The sequence below is a fragment of the Salvelinus sp. IW2-2015 genome, linkage group LG11 (genome assembly GCF_002910315.2).
Source record: "Salvelinus sp. IW2-2015 linkage group LG11, ASM291031v2, whole genome shotgun sequence".
In the NCBI taxonomy this organism is placed as follows: domain Eukaryota; kingdom Metazoa; phylum Chordata; class Actinopteri; order Salmoniformes; family Salmonidae; genus Salvelinus; species Salvelinus sp. IW2-2015.
In genome coordinates, this window is record NC_036851.1 from 35,532,868 (window position 1) to 35,544,786 (window position 11,919).

An 11,919-nucleotide genomic window follows, 5' to 3' on the forward strand; every position below is an offset into this window, starting at 1 on the left:
TAGGCCTCTCCTATTCTCGCTATACACCAAGTCACTTGGCCTGTCGTATATCCTCACATGGCCTCTCCTATCATTGCTATGCAGCGCGCACACAAATTAATCTTCTCCTTTCCCCCCTCTGAAACCAGGTGGCGAATCGCATCTCTGCATGTCTGCGAGACATATCAGTGTGGATGACCGGATCACCACCTCAAGCTGAACCTCGGCAAGACGGAGCTGCTCTTCCTCCGGGGAAGGACTGCCCGTTCCATGATCTGCCATCACGGTTGACAACTCCATTGTGTCCTCCTCCAGAGCGCTAAGAACCTTGGCGTGATCCTGGACAACACCCTGTCGTTCTCAACTCACATCAAGGCGGTGACCCGTTCCTGTAGGTTCATGCTCTACAACATTCGCAGAGTACGACTCTGCTCACACAGGAGCGGCGCGGTCCTAATCCAGGACTCTTGTCATCTCCCGTCTGGATATTGCAACTCGGCTGTTTGGCTGGCTCCCTGCCTGTGCCATTAAACCCCTACAACTCATCCAGACGCCGCAGCCCGTCTGGTGTTCAACCTTCCAAGTTTCTCTACGTCACCCCGCTCTCCGCTCTGCTCCACTGGCTTCCAGTTGAAGCTCGCATCGCGCTACAAGACCATGGTTTGCTTCTACGGAGCTGTGAGGGGAACGGCAACCTCCCGTAACCTTCACGGCTCTGATCAGGCCCTACACCCAAACAAGAGGCTGCGTTCATCCACCGTGGCCTGCTCGCCTCCCTACCTCTGAGGAAGTACACGTTCCCGCTCAGGCCCAGTCAAAACTGTTCGCTGCTCTGGACCCCAATGGTGGAACAAACTCCTCACCGACCGCCAGGTCAGCGGAGTCAATCACCACCTTCCGGAGACACCTGAAACCCCACCTCTTTAAGGAATACCTAGGATAAAGTAATCCTCCTAACCCCACCCCTCCCCCTTAAAAGAGTTAGATGCACTATTGTAAAGTGGTTGTTCCACTGGATTTCATAAGGTGAATGCACCAATTTGTAAGTCGCTCTGGATAAGAGCGTCTGCTAAATGACTTAAATGTAAATGTAAGCTCTAAATCACGTGTCAAACTCATTCCACAGAGGGCCGAGTGTCTGCGGGTTTTCACTCCACCCTTGATGAATTAAGGTCACTAATTAGTAAGGAACTCCCCTCACCCGGTTGTCTAGGTCTTAATTGAAAGGAAAAACCTGCAGACACTCCACACTCTGTGGAATGAGTTTGATACCTCTTCTCTAAATAGTCAACCACCCAATACAGTAAACATGCATCGATAATAACCAGTGATAGGTAGCGACATCAACCATTTATGAGCATGCCTAGTTAAATAAAGGTAAAAAATAAATAAAACATTTGCTTCCCAAAAAAACTAAAGAAGGTTGTCTTGCACAATGCTTTGGATCTGACTTCAAGTTGCAGTTGGTAAGGAGCAACTGCAGAAATTTCCAGTCGACTGCAGTCGAAAGTTCATGACCTTCATCACATGGTTGTTGTAAATGGCTTGCAAGTCGGACAACTTTTATACCCATAATACAACACGCTTTGAAAGGCGACCCGAAAGATGGCTGCCAGTGTGGCCATGAGTTGGGGGTAAGATGGTGGACAGGAAAGAAAAGAGAAAAGTGGAACATAGAAGTAAATATGGAATGCGGGAATGCACAAGCCTTCTGGAAGATCTGAATGCACAAGCCTTCTGGAAGATCTGATGAAGGAGAAGATGAGGGACAGGAAAAAACGGGCAGCGCAGGCGGCGCTGGACAGACGGCAGACTCTGGCCTGCTGAGGCGCACAGTAGGCCTGGTGCGTGGTGCCGGAACTGGTGGTACCGGGCTAAGGACACGCACCTCAAGGCTAGTGCGGGGAGCAGGAACAGGGCATACTGGACCCTGGAGGCGCACAGTGGGCCTGGTGCGTGGTGCCGGAACTGGTGGTACCGGGTTGGAGACGAGGAGGAACAGGGCTCTGGAGACGCACAGGAAGCCTGGTGCGTGGTGTAGTCCTTGGCTCAGACAGTGTAGTAGTGTGGGCTCAATAGCATCTCATTAGTGTGCAAGATCTTGAGAATCAGCTGTACATGTGATGGAAGAGTGCACTGCACATGTGATGGAAGAATGCACTGTGCATGCAGAGGGTTGCAATTCCATTGAATTGAGGATAGTTTAACCAAGATATGCCACAAGACCTAGAATTGCCTTATGTGTATCCCACAAAAAAGGTTCACTGTTATAAGCTAACTTTTTTGATGAATTTAAGCAAAAGTCCCAAAACTTCCCATGGAAAATGTCTAGAAATATTCTGGAAATTTACTGGAAAGTTTCCAACCCTTTGCCACCCTAGTCAGGGATACATGTGTAATATTACATAAACATGTGCCATGACTTCATTTGTTGTATTTTCTTTCTGTCAGATAAAAGTAAAGGTACTTGATTCTTCCTACATCTACTACTAACATTTAAAAAAGCATTGGATTAGTGTAAACAGAGTTTTTTTTAAATAGTATATTTATTGCACCAGTCTAGGCACTTATTCTTTAATCCAAGTCACATTAGGATTGATTTATAATTGAAACCTAACCAAACCTATTGGCCAAAAGCCTGTGTTAGCATGGGCAGTGCCATTGAGGACTTTCGCCATTTTGATTTAGTCAACTGGGGGCGGGACTTCCAACTTCATTGGCTGATCCCTCCTGATGACCCGGTTGGCATGATCTGATGACCCGTTCGTAGTTGTGACAGCTAGGTCATCAGGAGGGATCAGCCAATGAACTGTATTCGTGAAGAAGAAAATGTACCATTTCAGAACAGAGATGGCCTCAATGGCGCAGCCCATGCTCTCACAGACGTCATCATGGCACAGATGCAGAGATTTACATTTACATTTAAGTCATTTAGCAGACGCTCTTATCCAGAGCGACTTACAAATTGGATGTTATGTCTATTCAAGTCTATGGTCCTGGCCCATCATCTTATGTATTACTGACCCCCCAGTGGCAAAAGTGACATTCCCAAACAACTGCTGTATTAAAGCTATTCAGATGTAACGTATTGCCATGTTCTGTTGCAGATTCAAAGACAGATTAACTCATTTCAGAATGTATCCATAATCATGAATGAATAAGCACATTTATTTGACAAGAATGCACCTAGTCACCCACCAATCACATCCAACACCTGAATTCCAACAATTACATTGTTTTAAATAAATCAAAAAAGTTAACAATGCCTACATGTGCCTTTCATACATAACATATACACATCTGACTTGAAGTAAAGATTAAATGATTTATTCATCAATGCCACAAACCTGGGACATCGAAGAGCACCATATGAACTATTATTACTATCAGAGAGCACACAGATTCTTCTGCTTTTCCATTTAAGGAATAAAACCAGCACAAATAAACCAAAATGTAAAACAGCATACTGTGATTTTGGTGGGTGAGTTACAAATGTTGAAACAACTGGATGTGTAAGGTAGGTTTCATATAAAATACTAGGTCAAATCCTGCAGAATGAAAAGCACACTTAACAGACTCAAAACAAGGAAGCTATGCCTAAATTCAGCTTTATCAACACCCTTCTTCTCAATTTAACAGGTCTGGGACCAGGCTAGACACACCAAAACCCTTTTAATGGTGTTACTAAGTCTATATGTTAACAAATCAGGAGAAAAACAAGTGAAGGAAGCAGCATAGGGAAAATAGGTGAAGGTAGGGTGGGTTTATAGAGATAAGATGGAGAGTTCCAAAGGGTCCGAAGTTGAGGAACCATGGGGCATAAAAGGCATAGTGTGGAATAAGGGGTAGCTAGAGGGATGGTTGGCCATGTAATTAACAAAATGGGGTGCTGGTGTAAGTCTGCTCCCCTTTTTATGGTCATTGTTACAAATATCTTCCCAAATATCCAGTAATACTAGGGGTCTCAGTGTATCCCTCAATGTCATTCCGTCTCAGTTGCAGCATTCAAATCGTGGTCATTGTGTGTCTGTGAAACACATCATTAAAGACGATGAGTAATAACAGCATTTCCACAAATTGAGCCATACCCAATACAAATTAAGCATCGAGGACAGCATTTTGTTGACATGGTGGTTTACACTATGTCTACTGTGTGAATGATGGAAAAATAAGAATTTGTTCTTAACTGACTTGCCTAGTTAAATAAAGGTTACATTAAAAATAAAAATAATAATCTTACCCCAGCTGTAGGTCCATTTGTGTGTGTGTGGTCACTTAGGCCTGTACATCAACCAGCACTGCTTACAATGACAATGTTTTCACTTTTGGTGACTTTACTTACAATGCATATTCTATGAATATGACCATAGTGCAAGATTTTGCTTTCAAAGCGCTTCTTGACTGTCTTCTGGTCTGCCTCTATAAAGGTCTAGTACAAAATGGAGGAAATTAACAATCTGTGGCTTAGGTTGAATTCAAAGTTGACACCAGAAGAGGCTGGTGGGAGAACCTATAGGAGGATGGGCTCATTGTAATGGCTGGAATGGAATAAATGGAATGCAATGAGCCCGTCCTCCTATAGCCCCTCCCACCAGCCTCAACTTTCCGTCTGGAAGCACGCTTTGACTGCACCTACAGTATTGCTTTGGTACTGAGGTTTAACTGAATCACAGCCGAGAAAGACAATTCCAATTGATGTTATTTGAAAATTCCTAATAAGACATTTTATTTAAATTTGTCTCCGATGACGATTTCTTGCGTTATATATCAATACCATCGAAATGAATCCCCCTCCAATTGTACCCATAGTACAGAATAATGACTTAAAAAGGTGGACTTCTCCAGATCTGAATGGCAGGATTGCTTATACCTGATTACAAATCATAGGCTATCCCTGTGATTTGTTATGTTGATTATTTAAGTCAGGTGTTAGAGCTGGGCTGGGACAAAACCCTTCACCCACTACTGCTCTTCAGGACTTCCTGAAATTACAAACAGACCAAAGCAGGAGAATAGTGTTCCAGGTTGAAACAGCTTACCTAGATGAGAGGTGATAACTCAGGCACACCCATTGGTTCTGGAATAGAGCAGGTGCAAATAAGGTTTTCAATTTGGCATAAATGACACATGACAGTTATTCTACCTCAAAAACAAACGTGTGGATCCCAATTCATTTAAAACCCACCTTAGCAAGTAGGACTAAATAAGGTTTCATAACCTTGCCAAGTTGGAACACAAATTATCTGCTCTCCAGAGGATAACAACAAACAGATCAATGTCATCCTGCAGTAAAGTAAGCACACTGTTGACTCAAGAACGTTGAGGTAGATACAGTGCATTCGGAATGTATTCAGACTCCTTGACTTTTGCCACATTTTGTTACGTTATTATAAAATGTATAGAATTTTTTTTTATTGTCATCAATCTACACACAGTTTGCAAAGCTGTCATCAAGGCAAAGGGTGGCTACTTTGAAGAATCTCAAATATAAAATATATTTGGATTTGTATAACACTGTTTTGGTTACTACAGGATTCCATGTGTTATTTCATAGTTTTGATGTCTTCACTTTTATTCGACAATGTAGAAAATATTACAAATAAAGAAAAACCCTGGAATTAGTAGGTGTGTCCAAAAAAAAAGTCCCAAAGAACATAGTGGCCTCCATCATTCTTAAATGGAAGAAGTTTGGAACCACCAAGACTATTCCTAGAACTGGCTGCCCGGCCAAACTGAGCAATCGGGGGAGAAGGGCCTTGTTCAGGGAGGTGACCAAGAACCCAATAATCACCATCTGTGGAGATGGGAGAACCTTCCAGAAGGACAACCTTCTCTGCAGCACTCCACCAATCAGGCCTTTATGGTAGAGAGGCCAGATGGAAGCCACTCCTCAGTAAAAGGCACATGACAGCCCGCTTGGAGCTTTCCAAATGGCATCTAAAGACTCTCAAACAAGATTCTCTGGTCTGATGAAACCAAGATTGAACTCTTTGGCCTGAATGCCAAGCGTCACGTCTGGAGGAAACCTGGCACCATCCCTATGGTGAAGCATGGTGGTGGCAGCATCATGCTGTGGGGATGTTTTTCAGCGGCAGGGACTGTTAGACTACTCAGGGTTGAGAGAAAGATGAACGGAGCATAGCACAGAGAGATCCTTGGTTAAAACTTGCCCCAGAGCGCTCAGGACCTCAGACTGAGGCAAAGGTTCAACAAGACAACGACCCTAAGTACACAGCCAAGACAAAGCAGGTGTAGCTTCAGGACAAGTCTCTGACTGTCATTGAGTGGCCCAGCCAGAGCCCGTATTTGAACCTAATCGAACATCTCTGGAGAGACCTGAAAATAGCTGTGCAGCGACGCTCCCCATCCAAACTGACAGAGCTTAAGAGGATCTGCAGAGAAGAATGGGAGAAACGCCCCCAATTACAGGTGTGCCTAGCTTGTAGCGTCATACCCAAGAAGACTCGAGGCTGTAATTGTTGCCAAAGGTGCTTCAACAAAGTACTGAGTAAAGGTCTGAATACTTAATATTATTCATATTTACACATTTGCAAAAATGTGCTTTTGCTTTGTTATTATTGGGTATGGTGTGTAGATTGATGATGAAAACAATCTATTTAATCAATTTTAGAATAAGGCTGTAACGTAACAAAATATGAAAAAAGTCAAGGAGTCTGAATACTTTCCAAATGCACTGTATGTACATATAGGTAGGGATAAAGTGACTAGGCAACGGGATAGATAATAAACAGTGACAGCAGCATATGTTTTGAGTCAAAAGAGATAAGTGCAAAAAGGGTCAATGCAGATATTCCGGGTTAACTATTTAACTAACTATTTAGCAGTCTTATAGCTGTTCAGGGTCCTGTTCCAGACTTGGTGCATCAGTACCGCTTGCCCTGTGGTAGCTGAGAGAACAGTCTATGACTTGGGTGGCTGGTATATTTGACCATTTTTAGGGCCTTCCTCTTCCTGGTATAGAGGTCCTGGATGGCAGGGAGCTCAGCCCCAGTGATGTACTGGGTCGTACGCAGTACCCTCTAGAGCCTTGTGGTCGGATGCCAAACAGTTGCCATACCACGCAGTGATGCAGCCAGTCAAGTTGCTCTCAATAGTACAACTGTATAACTTTTTGAGGATCTGAGGGCTTTAGCCAAATCTTTTCAGCATCCTGAAGTGGAAGAGGCGTTGGTTGTCTTGCACTCTTCGCGACTGTTGATGTCTGTGGACCATGATAATTCCTTAGTGATGTGGACACAGAGGAACTTGAAACTCTCGACCTGTTCCACAACAGCCCTGTCGATGTGGATGGGGACGTGCTTAGCCTTCCGTTTCCTATAGTCCACGATCAGCTCCTTTGTCTTGCTGAGGTTGAGGTAGAGGCTGTTGTCCTGGTGTAACGGATGTGAAATGGCTAGCTAGTTAGCGGGTACGCGCTAGTAGCGTTTCAATCAGTTACGTCACTTGCTCTGAGACTTAAGTAGGGTTTCCCCTTGCTCTGCAAGGGCCGTGGCTTTTGTGGAGCGATGGGTAACGACGCTTCGTGGGTGACTGTTGTTGATGTGTGCAGAGGGTCCCTGGTTCGCGCCCGTGTCGGGGCGAGGGGACGGTTTAAAGTTATACTGTTACATTGATGCTGTTGACACGGGTCACTGGTTGCTGCGGAAAAAGGAGGAGGTTGAAAGGGGGGTGAGTGTAACGGATGTGAAATGGCTAGCTAGTTAGCGGGTACGCGCTAGTAGCGTTTCAATCAGTTACGTCACTTGCTCTGAAACGTATTAGTAGTGTTACCCCTTGCTCTGCAAGGGCCGCGGCTTTTGTGGAGCGATGGGTAACGACGCTTCGTGGGTGACTGTTGTCGATGTGTGCAGAGGGTCCCTGGTTCGCGCCCGGGTCGGGGCGAGGGGACGTACTAAAGTTATACTGTTACACTGGCACTACACTGCCAGGTCTCTGACCTCCTACCTGTAGGCTGTCTCATCGTCGTCAGTGATCGGCCTACCATCGTCGTGTCATCTGCAAACTTAATGATGGTGTTGGAGTCGCACGTAGCCACACAGTTGTGGGTGAACATGGAGTACAGGAGGGGACTAAGCACGAACCCCTGAGGGGCCCATGTTGAGGGTCAGCGTTGCGGATGTGTTGTTGCCTACCCCCACCCCCTGGAAGTGGCAGGAAGTCAAAAACACCTAGCTTCATCATCTAAGTTAGCTAGCTAATTAACTAGCAGGCTAGACTGTTGGTTTATAAAAGCCAAAGAAAGCTAAACTCGGTTTTATGAATTTCTCATGCATTTAAATGGTTAGACAAATAGACTGCTAATTTAGCCCTGTAGCCAGGCTAATGTTACTAGCTAAATAACAGGTATTGTATACATTTTAAACTTGCCCAAGACAGTCCACAGAATTTTCAATTTAAACAAATTCAGCCAATTTATTCATTACTAAATGTACTGTAGCTAACATTCGATGGTTAATCCAGAGATTCTTAACTTTGCCTTGATTCGGCAGTCTCGTCCAAATCACCATGGCCCTGATGAGTGACGTGAAGCTTGAGACAGGCATTTGTAGTTCCGTATGATAGCCACATTAGCAGTGTCGTGACGTTGTATTAGTTAATGTGACGACTGTTGCTCATCGAATGATTAAAGGTTTCTAATTGCGTGATTAACTGAATTAAACAATTATTAACACATTAACCTGGGGCACCATTAGTTTTATTGAGTTTCTATTTCCCAAATTAACTCAAAGAATATCAGAATATCGATTTTACAACAGTCGCTAATTAATCAGTTTCCTCTACAGTCTCATTCTGAACGTCGCATAATCCGGGAATCTGCACGGACCCGGGTCTCACCAATGAGTTCGTACCACACCAATCTTAGTTGAGTATTTATTTACTAGAAAGCTAAAATGATGATAAAAGATACACATACACAAAAACACATTCTAGGCTATTGATTAGAATTTAGTATAACGGGCCAACACACTATGGCGCGTGTTACCCAAAATGGGGATTAAAAAGAGAGAGAAAAAGAGAAAGTACACGAGAGAAATATACATTTGGGTGAATTTGTCAGCAATGCTTATTTTAACCCTAGCCTTGCCCCAAACTGCCGCTCTTATGGGTCAGAATATAATGATGTAATTACGTGTGGGAGGTCTCAGATGGGAAGCTCCGCGTGGACCGTTTAGGCTGCTCAATGACGCACTTCTCCGGCGCAACTCTCTGGTTGTCCTCACGATGTCAGTGTCCTTTTGGCTTAGTGGTCTGTTTCCTCGCCCTTGCTCTGGAAGGGGTCTTCTGAGGACAGACAGCTCTGTAGCTCAGAGCTCACAGCATAGGAATGAAACCGTGTAGATACCACGAGTCGATGGAGAGTGGAGGCTAGGTGGTCCTGCTTCAATTCACCCGCTTAGACACAGCCACTCATCCGTAGCTTGGGTAGAAAAAAATATTTATTTGTCTTGAAACTTGTGTTGGGTTTTGGGTTCGTTTACTTTTTAGACCTTGGCTGCAGCTTGGGTCACTTAGTCTGATATGTTAATTCTTCACTCACAGGTTTTATACCCTCGGGTCAGAAGTGGGCGTAACCGCCTTTAGGGCAATTCTCTGGGTGTACCAAGTTAAGAGGCAAGGTCTAGATTTTACTCAAATCCAATTTTAGACAATTAACTTCCCATTTCATCTTTACCAAAACATTCTCTTTGATTTGGACATTTTCCACACAACGTACAATGTTAAACATCAAACATATACTAGGAAAACTCTTAACGTTACAATGTTTTCGTAATAACGTCATCTATTAACCTTTAATAACAAAACTGTTATGTTCTGTTAATTACTGATGTCCCCTTTAAGAATGGAGCACCCTTGGTCATGCGCAGTGTTGTTCTATGTTATTCTGGCTCTAACTGATTCCAGTAAAATGTGAAGCTCCAGTTCCATTTATTGTATTCATAGTCTTTCTTATTATATAAATAAGTAATAAGAGCTAAGACACTACAAAAACAAAAATGACATACATTTTCATATTCCATCTATCGTCATGACCACCATTGTGGCTGACGGAAACCATTGTTCCAAAGTCCCTTTATTTCATGTTTGATGTTCTGAGGCTGGTTCTCCATAGTGAGAGGACAAAGGAATTTTGTCTGTGGCCTAAGATTTACCATGGGCGTGAGGGGTCATAAAACCCCCACATCTTCCTATCCCTTGAGATCCCTTCTCCTCTGGTGGGGATGAAATCTCTCTGCAGTATTGTGGTCATTGGTAACCTGAGCCGAGCAGGACAGTCATGAGAGCAGCTAATTAGCATTTAATTTGGGGGGGGAGAAATACTGGCGAATATATTGATTAAACATTGTCACATTGTCTGAGAGAGATTTAGACAGTTATCAAAACGTCACACCAGGGTAACCCTACACGAAACACAGCCTATATTTGAAGTGTTTGTAATATCCACTATGTGAAAAATGAATGGTGTAAAAATTATTGGAACCATTTCCATGCTTGACCGCTAGGTATTATGACTCATACTATTGTATTCTACAGCCAATTTTGACTTTGTGACTGTGGTAACTAGTGGAAACTATTGGCAGGATCACAACTTCAACTACTACTCACCGGCTCCCGCTGTTCATTGCATAAGTGCCAAACTTGCTTGCCAATTTGGCAAAGGGCCAAATTCACAGAACTGTTTTGTAACGTCTAAAAGGTTGCTTACACAAACTTTGAAATCTGCCAATTGAGGAGGATTTTATGGATCCTGTATTTCTCCATAGTCTCGTGTTCCAACCTGGACTCAGGTGTAGACGAAACATAGTAAACGTAAATCCGGATCACTCCAAGTAGTCTGATATGTTACGTTTTGTATGGTATGTATTAATTTGTGGATTTCCATCATCCATTTCGCATGATATGTTGCAAATTACAAGTCGTGCAATATGTTACGAATTTGCAAAATGTTTGATATGTTACAAATTCCAATTTGTTGTGACTAACGTTAGCTAGGCTAGGGGTTAAGGTTAAGGTTAGAGTTAGGTTACAGGGTTAAGGTTAGGGTTAGGGGAAGGGTCAGCTAACAAGCTAAGTAGTTGCAACATAGCTAAAAGTAGTAAGTAGTTGCAAGTTGCTAATTTGCTAAAATGCTTAAGTTGTCTGTGTTAAGATGGGAACATGCAACCTTTGGGTTGCTAGATGTTCGTGTTTTTGCCTTATGTAACCTTCTGTCTTACGTAACCATACCAAACGTAATATATCATACTAATTTCAGTGTCCAGTATTTACATTTACTATGTTATGCCTAGTCTAGGAGAGCAGGCTGCATGTTCACAACTTGGTCAAACACATTATTTTTCAACTATCATTTTTAGCATCCAATTTGTAAGCACATTTGAATCGGTTACAATAAGGAAGTAATATCCAAGACAAGACCACTGCCATATCTGTAACATTGTAAGTAATCATGATGAATCTGAAGAAGAGTTTCTCTGTGAGCAAGCAACTCTTTAAATAACTGAATGAAGTGTTGACAGGCTTTGGGACAGAGTAGAAAGAAGAAGTTGGATGTTATTTTTTACAGCCTTCAGTCGATTTTACATGACTTAATCAGGCCAGGAAATGAAACATAACTGAAAAGCTTTCACAAAAAAACATCACTTAACATTTTCATGGGGCTGTACTACACAGATTCAACATTAAACACAAATCCATGTCTCAGTCAAATAACCGTCATATCCTTCCATATTTGTGGCCCCTCACGGTTTTCCCTGACCTTACTGTTTTCTCTAACCTTAGCTGTTCTCTGAGAGATATAGCAGTGCAGCACTGTTTACACCAAACTCACTCAGCTGAGAAAAGTGTTGTCTTCATCTATCCAGTTGAGGCAACAAATTTTTTTTGCTTAAGTCCACCAGACCAGAAAATATAAAGCATTTC